Source organism: Pongo abelii, chromosome 6, assembly GCF_028885655.2.
Source record: "Pongo abelii isolate AG06213 chromosome 6, NHGRI_mPonAbe1-v2.0_pri, whole genome shotgun sequence".
NCBI lineage: Eukaryota > Metazoa > Chordata > Mammalia > Primates > Hominidae > Pongo > Pongo abelii.
This window is the reverse complement of record NC_071991.2, coordinates 21253582-21271909: the sequence shown is the minus strand read 5'-3', so window position 1 is coordinate 21271909 and position 18328 is coordinate 21253582. Positions and strand designations below refer to the sequence as shown.

General features: G+C 42.5%; 1 protein-coding gene across 19 annotated transcripts in view; it reads left to right on the top strand.

The window, feature by feature from the left end:
- Positions 1-18328, top strand: part of RABGEF1 (RAB guanine nucleotide exchange factor 1) — a 172276-nt gene that overhangs the window by 100752 nt on the left and 53196 nt on the right. The window contains exon 2 of one of the 19 annotated variants that reach the window (XM_063725697.1): positions 708-822. The exons of 17 other annotated variants lie outside the window; for them this stretch is intronic. The gene's annotated coding sequence lies outside the window, so the exon portion shown is untranslated. Of the gene's footprint in view, positions 1-707; positions 823-4993; positions 5013-18328 lie in introns of those variants that run through there. One more of the 19 variants, XM_054560465.1, reaches the window with a different exon arrangement.

Sequence of the window (18328 nt, the reverse complement as noted above, 5' to 3'; positions counted from 1 at the left end):
CCCAGCTAATTACTGCTGTCTTGTATTTTAATTTTCTCTGCTTATTAGATGTTTTAAATGATGCCAGGCATGGTGGCTCACGCCTGTAATCCTAGCACTTTGGGAGGCCAAGGTGGGAGGATTGCTTGAGGCCAGGAGTTGGAGACCAGCCTGGGCAAAATAGCAAGACTGCATCTCTACAAAAAAAAAAAGAAAAAAGATAGCCGGGTGCGGTGGCTCACGCCTGTAATCCCAGCACTTTGGGAGGCTGAGGCGGGCGGATCACGAGGTCAGGAGATCAAGACCATCCTGGCTAACACGGTGAAACCCCGTCTCTACTAAAAATACAAAAAATTAGCCGGGCGTGGTGGCAGGCACCTGTAGTCCCAGCTGCTCGGGAGGCTGAGGCAGGAGAATGGCGTGAACCTGGGAGGCGGAGCTTGCAGTGAGCTGAGATTGCGCCACTGCACTCCAGCCTGGGCGACAGAGCGAGACTCCGTCTCAAAAAAAAAAAAAAAAAAGATGCTTGAAGTAAATGTATACTCATTTCCTAGTTGTTTCTTTCTGTAAGGATGTCTGACATGGCTAATTTGTAAACATGAATTCTGCATTCATTTCTCTCTTTGCTTTCTCAACCCCAATTGAGCACACAAGTGTTTAATGAGTACTTAACTGATTTGATAAGAATAATTCATTGATTTGTTTGATTTTTTGTTGCTGGCTTTCAGTGAAAAAAATGTTATCAGCCGGGCACGGTGGCTCACGCCTGTAATCCCCGCACTTTGGGAGGCCGAGGCGGGCGGATCATGAGGTCAGGAGATCCAGACCATCCTGGCTAACACGGTAAAACCCCGTCTCTAATAAAAATACAAAAAATTAGCTGGGCGTGGTGGCGGGCGCCTGTAGTCTCAGCTACTCGGGAGGCTGAGGCAGGAGAATGGCGTGAACCTGGGAGGCGGAGTTTGCAGTGAGCCGAGATTGCGCCACTGCGCTCCAGCCTGAGCGACAGTGCGAGACTCCATCTCAAAAAAAAAAAAAAGTTGTCAGTACTTACTCATTGTGATGTCTACATATAGAACTAAGATTCTGTTTACTTATGTGAATCTTTGGCTAGAGACATAGAATTTCAGTCTTGACTGTGTGAGCTTAATTTCTGGCATGTGGGGTTTTATTGGCTGCAGAGGAAACATCTCTAGCAGAGATGACCTATCCCTCAAATGTAGGAAATACTTGTGTATACCTAACACCTGTGACTCAGAATAGACATGGTACCAAGTGAGTGGCTTCTTAGCCCATCAGTAAAGTTATCACACCATAGGCTGGGTGCGGTGGCTCACACCTGTAATCCCAACACTTTGGGAGGCTGAGGTGGGCAGATCACTTAAGGCCAGGAGTTTGAGACCAGTCTGGATCAATATGGCAAAACTCTGTCTCTACTAAAATACAGGAAACTTAGCCAGGCATGGTGGTGTGCGCCTGTGATCTCAGCTACTCGGGAGTCTGAGGCACAAGAATCTCTTGATCCCGGGAGGCAGAAATTGCAGTGAGCCGAGATTGTGCCACTGCACTCCAGCCTGGGCAACAGAGTGAGACTCTGTCTCAAAAAAAAAAAAAGTGATCACACTAAAACCAAAAGTTTCAGGCTGGTGCAGTGGCTCATGCCTGTAATACCAGTGCTTTGGGAGGCCAAAGTGGGAGGATTGCTTGAGCCTAGGAGTTCCAGGCTGCAGTGAGCTGTGATCAAGCCACTGCACTACAGCCTGCGTGACAGAGTGATACCCTGTCTCTATAAAAAGAAGTTTCATAGTACAGGCCAAACATCTTGAAAGTCTTATTAAATGTACACTTCCATCATAGAGCACTATAGAAACATCATGCATGTTATTTCACACGGCTGAAGTGAGTTTAAATGATCTGGACTATTGTTACAATATGTAAACATGTGAAATAACAGTTATCCTACTTAATATTATTTAACTTATGTTTATCTCTTTGATGTTTGGATAAAGCTCCTAAAATGCTTTAGGAAAACATTATACTTTTATGGTGCTGTTTTGAAGTTTCCTATGAAATTCCTGTTTTCAATGAAGTTACTGTCAGTGGGATAGGAGGTGTAATTTTTTTTACCATTTTTTTTTTTTTCGTTTTGAGATGGAATCTTGCTCTGTTGCCCAGGCTGGAGTGCAGTGGCGTGAGCTCGGCTCACTGCAACCTCTGCCTCCTGGGTTCAAGGATTTTTCTGCCTCAGCCTCCCGAGTAGCTGGGATTACAGGCACGCACCACCACACCCAGCTAATTTTTTTTTGTATTTTTAGTGGAGACGGGGTTTCACCATATTGGCTAGGCTGGTCTCGAACTCCTGACCTCGTGATCCACCCGCCTCGGCCTCCCAAAGTGCTGGGATTATAGGCGTGAGCCACTGCGCCAAGCAGGAAGTGTAATTTTTATTTATAATATAACTTTTTTTTTCTTTTTTTGAGAATGGAGTCTTGCTCTGTCACCCAGGCTGGAGTGTGGTGGCACGATCTCTACTCACTGCAACTTCTGTCTCCCCGGTTCAAGCGATTCTTGTGCCTTAGCCACCTGAGTAGCTGGGAATATGGGCTCCTGTCACCACGTCCGGCTAATTTTTTTTTTGCCGGGGTGAGACTGAGTTTCAGCCTTGTTGCCCAGGCTGGAGTACAATAGTGCGATCTTGGCTTACTACAGCCTCTGCCTCCTGGGTTCAAGTGATTCTCCCGCCTCAGCTTCCCAAGTAGCTGGTGTTAACAGGCATGCGCCACCATGCCGAGCTAATTTTTTTATTTTTAGTAGAGACGGGGTTTCACCATGTTGGCCAGGCTGGTCTCGAATTTCTGACTGCAGGTGATCCACCTGCCTTGGCCTCCCAAAGTGCTGGGATTACAAGTGTGAGCTACCGTGCCCGGCCCTAGTGGAACATTTTAATTTGTTTCTGGTAGCATAGCTCTCTTGGCAATGGTCACTAAGAGGGCCAAAAAACATTATTATGATCAGTTAATTAAATGTGGTTAAAAGTCAGAAGTTAGAATAAGTATGTGTTCATGAATGTATAAAATATTACACACTGAGAAAGTATTAAGCTTTTTAATCTTCCCCCAGTAACAGTGAGGAGATTGCTGAAATCTCTGAAGCAGGAATGTAACAAGAGTTTTGAGGGCTCTAAATTCTCTGCTGTTTCACTCTAAGGAATGGTTTGGCAGCATCCTCTATGCTAGGCACAGAACAACTCAGGAGGAATTGTACAGACCTTATGAACCACATTTGAAGCTAGTCTGTTCAGTTCCCATTCAAAATAAATACACAACTGTAATAGAATTTATGGTGATTTGGTCTGTATGCTAAAATTAAAAATCGCTTTTGGGGGATTTTCACATAGGGGTATATTTATAATTTTCTGTGTGCTTTGCAGTTAAAAATACATAATGAAAGTGTTTTATTTTTGTAGTTCCTCTGTTCTACAGAGGAAATTTAAATTCTTAAAATTAGAATTTTCTAATTTTAAGCACTTTCATTTTTCCTTTAGAAGGTACTATGGAGCACATAAAAGAAAATGCCATTAGAAATTGAACATAGAAAATGTTTATTAATCGAAGAAAATGTTTTCTTATTATGCTATAATTTTTTTCAGTGAAACATATCATTTACTTATTCCACTTCTTGTTCCAGAAAGGGTTTGTGATGACTTACAAAGATACATGCAACATACTGTTGGTAACATAACAGAGATAAGTGGGTGAGGATTTCAGGACTGAGGGGAAATTAAGATGGAAACAGGAATGAGCTGTATACACAGAGCACTTGGACTGAAGTCTTAAGTGTAGAGGGCCACAAATTTGGCTTTGCTTTTGAGTAGCCAATTCAGAGAGAAATATAATCAGTTACATGGGTCAGTGACCATAACACAAAAGAGATCATTTCTGCTTTGGATTCCCAAAGACTTTCCAGCATGCGTTTCAAAGGACTGGGTGTCGAGTTTTACTTTGTGTGATGATAGTAAAACTCCTTATTGGCTGTTTGTGTAAGACATGACATAACATCAAAACATTTCGTAAAAGCATTTCTCTTGCCTGCAAAATAATGTGATCCGAGTACTTAGATCTCTAGACTGATTTAAGGATCTGTTTTAGATTATCTAGATGAGTAGGTGGATGCACATTCTTCAGCTACCTTCCATACTTTCTCATTGGATCTTTTGTAATGAATTTATCAGCAGTGGGGTTTGAGTTTGTGCTTACTGACAAGTTCCTTGAGTGCATTTGTTTTCTGTTGTTGGTGAATCACGGAGCCATATGTTTTAACAGGCATGGTTTATCATGGGGTATCACGATGGAACAGTCTGACAAGGGCACATATTTGTTTGTTTGTTTTTTGAAGAAAATCACTTTATTCTAATTAACAAAGAATAAAATCATAACAGCTAGTTCAAGGGTGCCACACAAACATCTACCCACCCATCTTAATGAAATTCTGCACAGTAAGAACACCCTTTTCCATTGCAGTCCTGAAGCAGGGACGCTATGAGAGAGGAGAGGTTTACCTGATGATTACACTTTATACCTTCACTATCAATTGTATTTTTATGCTAAATCACTTGGTTATGAGAGCTGATTTTCCATTTCTCCAATTTGAACTTTCTGATTAGACCAATCTGTTTGCAGGTCTGCACTGTTTCAGCACCTTGTTGAAACCCTCACAGAGTTTTCTGTTACCCTGGTTCTGGGCACTCTCTAAAAACTGTTTTATGTCGTAAGAGCAAGGCCACTGCTGCTGTGCTGGCTGGGTTCCCTGAGGCTCTTGGTAGGTGATATCAGGCCTTGAGGCTCACCATGACTTCCTCCACTGAAGCCCCCGGTGGTGGCAGAACCCAGTGTATGTCCGACAGGGGCACATATTTGAATGAAAGCCACCTCACCTCCATACAGAGATGGGCTGAGGGAATACCAAATAGACTGAAGATTCATTTCTGAAGATGGGAGAAGATCCATATCCACTCGTCTTAGATGAAATGTCCAGTAAGTTGTGTTGTCTCTATTTTGCTCCAGCTGAACAGTTGCACTTTCAAGTAATAATAGTTCAAATTTATCAAATGCTAGCAGGAGCCAGGCATTGTGCTAATGGAGAGAGACCATCCTTATTCACTCCTACTCAGTAAACAGTGGGTGAAACTGCCCTTGCCTAAATATAGTTATGTAATGCTGTGTTTCCTTAATCATATATCCATAAAACTTTTGACATTGTTTTCTAAATGTGTTCCTTAAAAAGGAGTTGGGCTGGTGACCAAAGTTTTGAACAGAATATTGTAAGGAAGCAAATACAAAGTGTAAAAACAAAAAACAGAGCCTGGCAAAGTGTTGTTCACCTGTAGTCCCAGCTACTTGGGAGGCTGAGGCAGGAGGATTGCTGGAGGTCAGGTATTAGAGGCTGCAGTGCGCTATGATTGTGTCTGTAAATAGCCACTACACTCTAGCCTGGGCAACAAAGTAAGACTCCATCTCTAAAAACATACAAACAGGCCAGGCGCGGTGGCTCACGCCTGTAATCCCAGCACTTTGGGAGGCCAAGGCGGGCAGATCACGAGGTCAGGAGATCGAGACCATCCTGGCTAACACGATGAAACCCCGTCTCTACTAAAAATACAGAAAAAAAGCTGGGTGTGATGGTGGGCGCCTGTAGTCCCAGCTACTCGGGGGGCTGAAGCAGGAGAATCGCTGGAACCTGGGAGGTGGAGCTTTCAGTGAGCTGAGATCTCGCCACTGCACTCCAGCGTGGGCGACAGAGTGAGACTCCGTCTCAAAAACAAACAAAACTATAGACTAATGAAATAGAATGTCCAAAATTTATCATAACTGGTGTCTCATGAGATAATATGCTTGGGTCCTGTTTAGCAAGTTGGATTATATTTTTATTTGTGTAAATTTATTGGCCATTGCAGTCGGGGTTGTATTGAAAATGTAGATTTTGTCTAATGAGAGTGTAGATTTTATTTGTAGTGAGTGCATGTGGATTTTATTTGTCTGGGGTTTTAAAAGTTGTATAGTCATGAATGGACACTTTTTGATACCATTTATGAGAAATTCAATAGCAAAGTGTTTTCATACCCATATGCTAACTGCTGATGCTTTTATAAAACATTGTTAAGGTGTTACTTGCCCCAGGAAATACAATGTTTTATGACAGAGACAGTACTGAAATTCAGTATTTAAGTTCTTTAAATGCCAGCTATATTGAGTAGACACTACTTTCTCCCAAGAGCCTATTTTTGGTTTGTGACATATTAGGGAACAAATTGCAGACACAGTTTTTCATTACCTGTAAGAGCACTTATAGGATGTAAGCTATTTCCTTAAAGAGGAATTTTTGCCTTTTTAATACTTCTGTCTAGTAACTCAATGCATTAAAAGATACATATTTTTCTAGTGCTATAAATATATTGGTACATTTAAATATAATATACGCACATATAATGGTGCTTGAGAAATAAGTTGAGATTATTTTAAGATTGAGGTTCTTAGATTCTGACAGAAAAACTGATCAGCCAGTTGGACTACAAGTCCAACCAGTTCCAGCCCCAAACATGAGCAATAGTGATTATGGTAGTGATTCTGCCATTTATGTCAGTGAAATGCAAAGATTTCAGTTTCATCCTTCAGCAAATGCTTTACGTGTATTTGGAGAAGAATCTGAGTACTAGAAAATACTCCTCTCCTGTGTTCGTTCTGCTGTTAAATACACGGTTTGAATTCTTAATTTTAGAAATACTTTTCAGATCTAGAATTTCAGTTTGACACAAATTCCAATTTGCAGTTGAAATTCTTAATATTTTTATATGTTTTCCCTCTTTTTTTCTTTTTCTTTTTTTTGAGACGAAGTCTCTCACATTGTCGCCTAGGCGGGAGTGCAGTGGTGTGATCTTGGCTCGCTGCAACCTCCACCTCCTAGGTTCAAGCAATTCTCCTGCCTCAGCCTCCTGATTAGCTGGAATTACAGACGTGCGCCACCGCACCTGGCTAATTTTTGTATTTTTAGTAGAGATGGGGTTTCACCATGTTGGCCAGGCTGGTCTCGATCTCCTGACCTCAGGTGATCCGCCTGCCTCGGCCTCCCAAAGTGTTGGGATTACAGGCGTGAGCCACCGTGCCTGGCCTTCGCTCTTTTTTTCTGTTTTTAAAAACATACCATTAAATCAGTCTTTCTGGTAAAATCAAGTATAAATCATCTGAGCATCTGTTTATATTATCTGCTTTTCCTGTTGGTTTTAGTTATCTGAATGTGAGACATTGTGAATACAGTAAGGGTCTGGATGATGCTATTTTTCAGAGAAGAAATCACTCTTCCTTTTGCTAGGCAGGTAGAGTGGGGCTGATCACCTAATACTGCTAGAGACTGAGCTGTGGGTTGAGGTTGTGTTGCAGGTTGGATAAGGCCGCATTTTGCTCTGATTTGCCCTTACTTCTAGCAGGTACCCACCTAAGACTTTCAGCTGATAGTCTGGGAGTTTATAGGAGTCCCTCCCCGACAGAGGTTTTATACTGTCGTATTTGTCTCTTGAGAACAATGAGATTGCTGAAACTTTCACTCTTGATTTTCAGAGGCTTTTAGTTTTGTTTTGAAGCCTTCCGTGTGTGGCTATAGAATTTGGATTGTGTCTTCAGGGGAAAACGAGCCTCCTCCCCAGATCTTTGACTCCTATTTCACTGGGCCCTTGAGTCCCAAAAGTCATAATCTTAGGCTGGGCGCATTGGCTCACACCTGTAATCCCAGCACTTTGGGAGGCCAAGGTGGGAGGCTCACTTGAGCCCAGGAGTTCAAGACCAGCCTGGGCAACAAAGACCCCATCTATATAAACAAACAAACAAAAAAAAACAAAAAAAACACTAGCCAGGTGTGGTGGCTTGAACTCAGCTACCAGGAGGCTGAGGCTCAAGATTGCTTGAGCCCAGGCGTTTGAGGCTACAGTGAGCCATGATTGTGCCACTGCATTCCAGCCTGAGTGACAGTGAGACTCTGTCCCAATTAAAAAAAAAAAAAGTCTTGGCTGGGCGAGGTGGCTCACGCCTGTAATCCCAGTGCTTTGGGAGTCCGAGGGGGACGGATCACAACAAGGTCAGGAGTTTGAGCCCAACCTGGCCAACATGGTGAAACCCTGTCTCTACTAAAAATACAAAAATTAGCCAGGTGTGGTGGCGGGCACCTGTAATCCCAGCTACTGGGAGGCTGAGGCAGGAGAATCACTTGAAACCAGGAGGTGGAGGTTGCAGTGAGCCGAGGTCACGCCACTGCACTCCAGCCTGGGGAACAAGAGTGAAACTCTGTCTAAAAAAAAAAAAAAAAAAAGTCTTGATTTTTGTCTCTTCCAAAAGCTCTCTCATGGTTCCTCATATTCAGAAAAGGGAGTCTCCCATTGGGAATTAAGTCATGAGAATAAATGGACATTTTCGTAATTGTGGTGTTTTCTTTATAGCAGTGGTTCTCAAAGGTAGTTCCTAGCAGTGTCACCTGGAAACTTGCTAAATTCAAATTCTCAGGCCCTATCCCAGGCCAGCTGAATCAGAAACTCTGGGGTGGGACCCAGTACTCTGTGTTTTAACTAGTCTTCCAAGTGATATTGATGTGCATTCAAGTCTGAGAAACACTGCTTGTCAGGTTAGTTGTTTGCTGTTTAATTTTTCACTCCCACCTTCACTGGGCCCTGGAGAGTGTGGAAGAGACAAAAGTGAGAGAACACTGTCTCTGCAGGTGCTTTGCCAGTCTTCTGATGAATTGTTTGAGAAACTTAGAAAACATCTATTGAGCACCTGCTCAGTTCCTGGCACTGTACTAAGTGGCTAAGAGCATGGGGTGTACTTGTAAGCAAGTAATTGTAATAGGACATGAGTATTATAATGGCTGTATTTATGAAAAGCTACAGGAACTGGAGAGAGAATTATTCTGTCAGTGGGGAAGATGGAGTCAGATGTGCCTTGATCCTTGAAGAGGGTAGGATTTGAAGCTGAACAGACAGAAGAGTATTCTAAGTGGGTTCATAAATAGGATGACCATGTAACTTATTATCCATAGGAGATCACTTTTGAGAATCAAAGGGCGTGCTTTTAGGCCAGGACTGTTGCTTGCTAACTGGGGTATATGATTGTCCTATTTAAAGAACAAGTGTTGCTGTGAACCCAGAGTTAGATGTAAATTTGTGGAAAACTCATTTCTTCTAATTATTTGTAGAGTTTACAACAATTCTTATTGGATGGTATATTTTTTTCCCCCAGGGCTGCTGTAAAATATTGCAGGCATACTTTGGAGATATTACGGGTTTGGTTCTGCACCACTGTAATAAAGTGATTCACACAAATTTTTGTGTTACCCAGTGGATATAAAAGTTGTATTTTGGGCCAGGCTCCCTCTGCATCTCTGTGTTTCAGTTGGGGTAGGGTAATTTCCCTTTCAGTTTGAAGAGCTCTGCCTGGTATTTCTTCCAGTGGATGTCTTCGCATAACATTTTTTTTTTTTCTCATCTGAAAATGTCTATTTTGCCATCTTTTTTTTTTTGAGACAGAGTCTCACACTGTCACCTGGGCTGGTGTGCAGTGGCACGATCTTGGCTCGCTGCAACCTCTGCCTCCGGGTTGAAGCAATTCTCCTACCTCAGTCTCCTGTGTAGCTGGGACTACAGGCATGTGCCACCACGCCTGGCTAATTTTTGTATTTTTAGTAGAGATGGGGTTTTACTGTGTTGGCCAGGCTGGTCTTGAACTCCTGACCTTGTGATCCACCTGCCTCTGCCTCCCAAAGTGCTGGGATTACAGGCGTGAGCCAATGTACTAGGCCATTTATTTTTTATTTTTGAGACAGAGTCTTGCTCTGTTGCCCAGGCTGGAGTGCTGTGGTGCAATCTTGGCTTACTGCAACGGCTGCCTCCTGGGTTCAAACGATTCTCTTGCCTCACCTCCCGCGTAGCTGGGACTACAGGTGCCCGCCAACATGCCCGGCTAATTTTTTGTATTTTTAGTAGAGACGGGGTTTCACTATGTTAGCCAGGACAGTCTCGATCTCCTGACCTCATGATCTGCCCACCTCGGCCTCCCAAAGTGCTGGGATTACAGGTGTAAGCCGCTGTGGCAGACCTTTGCCATCAGTTTTTAAAGGAAATAGTCACCGAGCACTGGATGCTAGGTGGGCAGGTTTTTTCTTTCAGCTTTTTTTTTTTTTTTAAAGCCATCATACTTTAATATCTTTCAGCACTGTCAGGTTATCTTCTGGCTTCTGTTATTTCTGTTGAGAATTTAGCCCAGGCATGGGGGCTTATACCTGTAATCCCAGCACTTTGGAAGGCCACAGTGGGCAGATCACATGAGCCCAGGAGTTGGAGACCAGCCTGGCCAACAGGGTGAGGCCCTGTAGCAATATGTGGTAGCCCTTTTTCAGTACATTGGCCAGTCCAGCTCAGTTGGATGTCATTTACATATGTGTCTTATATTTTAGATACAAAAGACTTCTTAAAAGCTTAGAGCATAACACAAACATTTATTTGATTGCGCCATCTAACAAATCTGAATAAATACATTTCAGGTCTAGGCATGGCATTTGGTATTTCTCTAAACTAGTGTGCACGTGTGTGTGTATGTGTGTATCACTTTACCCAGCCACAGCAAGTGATTATGGATGAAATGGCTGCAGCAAAGCTAAAACTATGATATGCCTTTGAGAAAAAAATTCTGAGCTGAGTGCACTGGCTTATGCCTGTAATCCCAGCACTTTGAGTGGCCAAGATGGGAGGACTGCTTGAGGCCAGGAGTTCGAGACCAGCCTGGGAAATATAGCTAGATCCTGTCTCTGTTGGCTGGGTGCAGTGGCTCACACCTGTAATCCCAGCATTTTGGGAGGCCAAGGCAGGCGGATCACGAGGTCAGGATATTGAGACCATCCTGGCTAACACAGTAAAACCCGGTCTCTACTAAAAATACAAAAAATTAGCTGGGCATGGTGGCGGGTGCCTGTAATCTCAGCTCCTCTGGAGGCTGAGGCAGGAGAATGGCGTGAACCTGGGAGGCGGAGCTTGCAGTGAGCTGAGATTGCGTCACTGCACTCCAGCCTGGGGAACAGAGTGAGACTCTGTCTCAAAAAAAAAAAAAAAAAAAAAATTTAGCCAGGGATGGTGGTGCACACCTGTAGTCCCAGCTACTTGGGAAGCTAAAGTGGAGAGGATCACTTGAGCCTGGGCAGTCATGGCTACAGTGAGCTGTGATCATGCCACTGCACTGTAGCCTGGGTTATAGAGCCAGATCCTATGTCAAATAAAGAAAAGAAAAGAAGAAAAAGTGTAAAGAAAAGAAATACCTTTAGCAGAGACCACCTAATATGTTGCAAGTTGCTGTTACTTTAGGTGGAGTTAGGAGAAATAATTTTTGGTCAGTAACTTAGTGAATAAATTGACCATTTGTGCTGCTTCCCTGGGCGAGGGCGTAGAGAATGGTACAAAGTAGGCTACGGTAGCCAGATTATCTTGTATGTAATTTTGAGCTGTTAGTCCGGAGAATGGCATGCTCAGATTAGAGTTACAATTTTGCTTAACCAGGGAGGGTGTGATCTAGTACAATAGAAGACTGTTGTCTAAAACTCATTCCTTAAGAATGCTCCCCTGCTTGCTCTGCTCATTCCAGCAGCAATCAACTCTACATTATATTCCAGGGAGTTGATTGTCATTTGGAATTATTTGTCCAAGCTAATGTTTGGACAAATAATATTTTGTTATATTTAACATTAAAACTCTGACATCGACATTCACATTCATTTTGGAGGCATTATATTTAATCATATGAAAGTTGGTGAACCTTGGATTACAGATTGCAAATGCTAGTAAGTCTTTTATTAGAATGATGGCATCTTCATACCATGAAGGTGAGGACTGAAAGATATATAAGAAGAGTATCTATAAATCAAAAGAAAATAGTAATGACATAGAAAAATGAGCAAAATCAGTTAATCAAATAAAATATACTAGTGCTAATAAATATCTCTAAAGATGGCTAACCTTAGGGAAATGCACGTTAAATGATTTTTTTTTGTTTGCCTGTCAGATTGACAAAAAATTAAAGTTCAATAATGCTATGCTTATGAGATTATGGGAGACCAGATTCTCTCATACACCGTAGGTGGGAATATAAATAGTATAGCCTTTTTGTCAGACCAGTTTGGTATATGTCAGAATTTTAAATGCACTTACCCTTTGGCATTCCGTTTCTGTTTCTAGCAAACTGCTCACATTTTGCGGTCTGCTCAAGGTCATGGTCTATTCATAACCTTGTCCTGCTTGGCTATCAAAGATTTATAAATTTTGTTAGTACTATTTCTGAATTTAATAAAATACTTCATTGTCCTGTTTACTTCAGATTTTTTTTTCTAGTCCCTTATTTGCTTTTATGTTTTGGCTACAGATAGCCTCTTAAAAACTAGCTAGATGTTTCAGTTTATGTATTTTAAGTTTTGTTTCCTTTTTGACTTTCCCTGCAGTTTGTAACCTTAGATAACCCTCACCTCTTTAGAACTTTCATGAATACTTCATTTTAGTTCTTTCCATTTTCTGTTTGTCTCTAAAAACTAACTTTTTAAAGATACCTGTAATTAATGTAGGGGTTATCAGATTGCTGACCACTTATTGCAACAGTATTTATTGAAAATTTCCCCTTCCCCTCCTTCTTCTAACATTAAATTACCTTATATATTACATTCGGTTCATTTTTGAGTCAGCGTGTCCTGTAGTGGTTTGACAGGTCTGTTCTTGTGTTCACAGTCTTCTAACTAGTTTGCAAATAAAAATTCAGAAAATTAATTTAGAAAATCAAAAAATAATTGAGTCTGTTTATTTTTGCTGACAGAATCATTTTGTTGAGTTCCAAAAAGTCTTGTGGGATTTTTATGGCCATTTGTAGTAAACTTACACATTTTGGAATGTTTGACACCGTTATAACATTTATTTTCGCACATTATGTTAAGTATATTTCCATATTTTTATGTGGATTATATTTTCTCATTAAAATGTTTTTCTACAAGTGTTTACATATTGATGCTATTATGACTGATATCTTTTTTATACTTTCTAACTTGTTATTGTTTGTGTTACAAGAGTTCCACAGATTTCATGTACCTATTTAGCTTATTTCACATAAATGTGAATTCTTTTTGGAAGTTAGCCATTTTAAAGTTAATTTCTCAGCATTAATAGTGTTTTATTTTCTTCCTTTAGGCCTTCCAGATACATAGTTATATCTCTCATATTACACAGTAAGCTCCGCAATGACTGAAATGATTTATTTTTACTTACATTTGTATCCCAAGTGCCTTTCGTACAGTAATCAATCAGTATATAAATATTTGAATGAGTGCAGAGGGAACACTATAGGAATATGTACCATATACAGTAACTGCCTCTGGATGATGACTTAAAACTTTTTTTTTTTTTTTGAGACGGAGTCTCGCTCTGCCGCCCAGGCTGGAGTGCAGTGGCATGATCTCGGCTCACTGCAGACTCCACCTGCCAGGTTCACGCCATTCTCCTGCCTCAGCCTCCCGAGTAGCTGGGACTACAGGTGCCTGCCATCATGCCCGGCTAACTTTTTGTATTTTTAGTAGAGACGTGGTTTCACCGTGTTAGCCAGATGGTCTCCATCTCCTGACCTCGTGATCCGCCTGCCTCGACCTCCCAAAGTGCTGGGATTACAGGCGTGAGCCACTGTGCCCGGCTGACTAAAACATTTTTTTTTTGCTTGTCTGTATATATCAGGTTTTGTAAATAATGAGTATTCTTTACTTTTCTAACTGGAAAAAAAAAATTTAAGGGCAAAAAATCACCCATAAGTTTTATTTCTTAACTGAGGTCAAAGGATACCTTATCGTTTTACTAGAATTGATTGGATGTTTCCTGTAAGTCCCAGATGAGTTGCCTGGAGGGAGGAATGACCTCTGAGGGCATGACATTGAACCCAGGAATAGGAAGTGAACCCTCAAGAGGGATAGAGGGAAACTACTCACATCTGCAAAGTGTTTTCGTTTTGCTTTTCTGAGACGAAACTGGTTTGCATCCAAAGCCTTAAGAAAGAACACTAATAGTTTTGTGAGCTTTGTAAGTAAGCTTTGTACCTCTCTGTCCTTTTTAGGGTACCTGGACCTAGAATAAATCCTAGCCCTGGGGCACAATTTACAGAATCCTAACTGTCCCAGCAGCAGAGATCATTTTTACTCTGTCTTCCCTGACGTAAGTGGGACCAATTGAATTGTGCATTCTTTATGCCCAGGTTGCTCAATCAAGCTCCTATTTATTGGAGTGCAGTGCTCCAACAGGAGCTGCCTGTGGCCCCTCGGAGCTCCCTCCTGGAAGCAGTGCTGGTGGTCGTTAGCTGTCTAGGGACAGGTCTGTCTGCCCAGGAGAGGAGGAGTTGAGTCTCATGCAGTTGATCCCCTGCAGTTGATCCCCCATGTTTCTTCCTGTGTTTACAGGATGTGCTGTCTGTAGCTCTGATGTCCAATCTGGGTGTGCTGACTTTCCTACCTTCTACCATTACAGCTGTCACCACCACTACATAGCCTTTCAAATGATGGCACTCTATTTTGGTGGTACCCTTGCTCTCTTTTTATACTTAGAAGCAGCAGAATGATCTGAGTGGTGTGTTTAACTGATACACATTAGTCCTATGATGGGTGTTAATTTTTTAAAAAAACATTCATGTGTGATTTTTAACTAAACTTCAAAATTTGGAACAATTAATGACTTCAAATCCATAGGAAGCTGTAAAGATAGTACAGACAGGTCGTGTGTACTCTTCTAGTTTGCTTAATGGTTACATGTTACATAACTATAATGTAATGTCAAAACCAGGACATTGATATTTGTTCGATGTATGTGTATAGTGTCATGCGCATTTCATCTCATACGTATATTCCTGTAGCCACCACCATAGTCAAGATACAGAACTATTCCATTACCCCAAAGACTTCCCTCATGCCCTTTTAGTCACATCCTGTGTCAGCAGTCCCCAGGGCTGCCCCCAGGTTTCGTAATTCGCTCAAGGCTCTCACAGGACATTCTTTGCTATGGTTTGTTACAGTGAGGGGCTACAAAACAGTGTTAATAAAGGGTAGTTGTGCATTGAGCAGATTCTACAGGACACCAGCATTGTTAAGATTCGAAGAGTCTTCTCCCAGCAGAGTTGCCCAGGATGTGCTTACTTCCCCAGCCGTAAACTCTAGCAACAGGTGTGAAGTGTTTTTTATTGTGAAAGCTCATGTACACCTCAGAATCCAGGGCTTTTATTGGAGTCTAGTCACATAGTATATTAGTTCGTTCATTCTCACATAGCTATAAAGAAATACCTGAGACTGAGTAATTTATAAAGAAAGGAGGTTTATTGGCTCACAGTTCTACAGGCTGTACAGGAAGCATTGCAGCTTCTGCTTCTAGGGAGGCCTCAGGAAGCTTCTAATCATAGTGGAAAGCAAAGGGGGAGCAAAGTGTCTCCCCTGGTGGGAGCAGGAGCAAGAGAGAAGGTGCTACACACTTTTAAACAACCAGATCTCATAAGCACAGAACCACAGGGGATGGTGCCAAACCATTCATGAGTAACTGCCCCATGATCAGATCACCTTTCACAGGCCCCACTTCCAACATTGGGGATTACAGTTCAACATGACATTTGGGTGGGGACACAGTTCCAAACCATATCACATAGGCATATAGTCCCTTTGCGACTGATCACCGTTACAGCAACTCCAGAAGGGAAGCAGATGTTTACCATAAATCATACAGTTTGCACAAAATATCTAGACAAGCTGGTACAGTGTGGTTCAGTACCGTAACCATACAAAACACACTTATCATTTAGGGCGTAGGGCTAGTACAAGACCTCAGTTTCTAGGAGCTGACCAAGGGCCAGTCTAACCCAGCTGACCAAGCAGGCCCGTCTGAGAATGTGCATCATTTGAGCAACTCAGGCCTGCTGGGTTAACTGCTTACACCATTTTCCTTCCCCTCCTCTCCCTTGACTTCACCACTCTTAACCTGGAAAAAGCACGAATTTGTCCTCCATATCTGTAGTTTTGTCATTTGGAAAGGTAGTATAAATCCTAGAGTATGTGACCTTTTAAGATGCACTTTTTAGAAAACTCAGCATGTTGCTCTTGTGTTAATAGTTTTAGTGTTAGTTATTCTCTTGTGTGGTCATGCCCTAGTTTGTTTAACCATCCCATAGATGTTTATTTTCCCTTGTAAAGTTGGTTAGCATGTGTATATAGATAGATAGATATATATATATATATATATATATATATATATTTTTTTTTTTTTTTTTTTTTGAGACAGAGTCTCGCTCTGTTGCCTAGGCTGGAGTGCAATGGCACGGCCTCAGCTCACCACAACCTCTGCCTCCCGGGTTCAAGTGATTCTCCTGCCTCAGCCTCCTGAGTAACTGGGACTATAGGCACATGCCACCATGCCCGGCTAATTTTTGTATTTTTAATAGAGACGGAGTTTCACTGTGTTGGCCAGCCTGGTCTCAAACTCCTGACCATGTGATCTGCCTGTCTCAGCCTTCCAAAGTGCTGGGATTACAGGCGTGAACCACTGCACCCAGCCAGCGTTTATAATTTTAACATAATGGCTAATCACTCATGAGGGGAAGAGATTTTTGAACATTTTTAAATAATAGAGACAGACAGAGTCTTGCTATGTTGCCCAGGCTGGTCTTGAACGCTTGACTTCGAGCCATCCTCCCATCTTCGCCTCCCAAAGTGCTAGGATTATAGGCGTGAACCATTGCACCTGGCCCTGGGGAAGGGAGTTTTGTATTTATTAAGCCTTTAGTGTGTATCATTGCTTTATAGCCATGTTATTCTATGGTCTCTAAAATAACCTTATTCATTCAGTTTTTGTTCTTTCAACAAAGAATTGAGAACCTGTGATACGCCCAGTTGTGCAGGGAAAAAACCCCTCAAACTGTGTTTTTCCTCTGCTCACGCCACAGCAATCATTAACACAGAAGACTTCCATGACCATATGTGTGGGGATTCTTCCCCTACACACCACACCAGCTGGGTGTCTTCTAGTTCACTTCCTGCACTATCTACCAGGAGATAGTGTCAGATCGCACAGGGTGAGGACTCAGTCCCCATGACTGCCCCTCCTAACCCCCATCAGTTGCAACTCTGGGCCTCCAGAAGTTCTAACTGACCAACTTCAAGTTGGGGTTCCCATGGCTCCCCTTTTAGGTTCGATGAATTTGCTGAGGTGGTTTATAGAACTCAGGGAGATGCTTCTGTTTACCGGTTTATTATAATGGATATTGCAAAGGATCCAGGTGAAGGAGATGCTGGGGGCGAGGAATTGGGGAAGGTGCAGAACTTCCATGCCTTCCCTGGGTGCACACCCTCCAGGAACCTCCACTGTGCAGCTATCTGAAAGCTTCCTGGGCCCAGTTCTCTTGGGTTTTTATGGAGGCTTCCTGACATCAGCATTCGTCCCTCAGAGTATAGAGCTGGATCCTCTTTGGGGAGGGTTTAAGACGAATCCAGAATAGAGTCCTGCCTTGGGGCAGGTAAAAGGAGGGTAGGAGAAAGTCAGAGAGGCTGCCCATGAGGCCTAACACATCCAGCCTTATAACAACAGCCTGGGGCTGGGCGTGGTGTCTCATGCCTGTAATCCCAGCACTTTGGGAGCCTGAGGTAGGCAGATCACTTGACATCAGGAGTTCGAGAGCAGCCTGGCCAACATGGTGAAACCCCATCTCTACCTAAAATACAAAAATTAGCTGAGCATGGTGGCAGGCACCTATAGTACCAGTTACTCGGGAAGCTGAGGCAGGAGAATCACTTGAACCCGGGAGGCAGCGGAGGTTGCAGTGAGCTGAGACCTCACCACTGCACTCCAGCTTGGGCAACAGAGCGAGACCGTGTCTCAAAAAAAAAAAAAAAAACCTAGGATGAGGGCTATGGTAGTTACCAGCCAGGGACTGTGAACGAAAACCAATATATATTATAACACCACACTGGTACTATTTGAGTCACTAGAAATGTAACAGTGGAGAAGGAAAATAAGGTCTCTGTCCTCAGCAGATTGCATTCTGGCAGTGAGGGAGACAGACCAACAGGTAAATAAGTAAATAAAAAATATTTATTAGAAATAGGACATGGAGGCTGGGTGCAGTGGCTCATGCCTATAATTCCAGCACTTTGGGAGGCCAAGGTGGGTGGATCACTTGAGGCCAGGAATTCGAGATCAGCCTGGTCAATATGGCGAAACCCTGTCTCTACAAAAAATATAAAACTTAGCCAGGCGTGGTGCCACATGCTATAG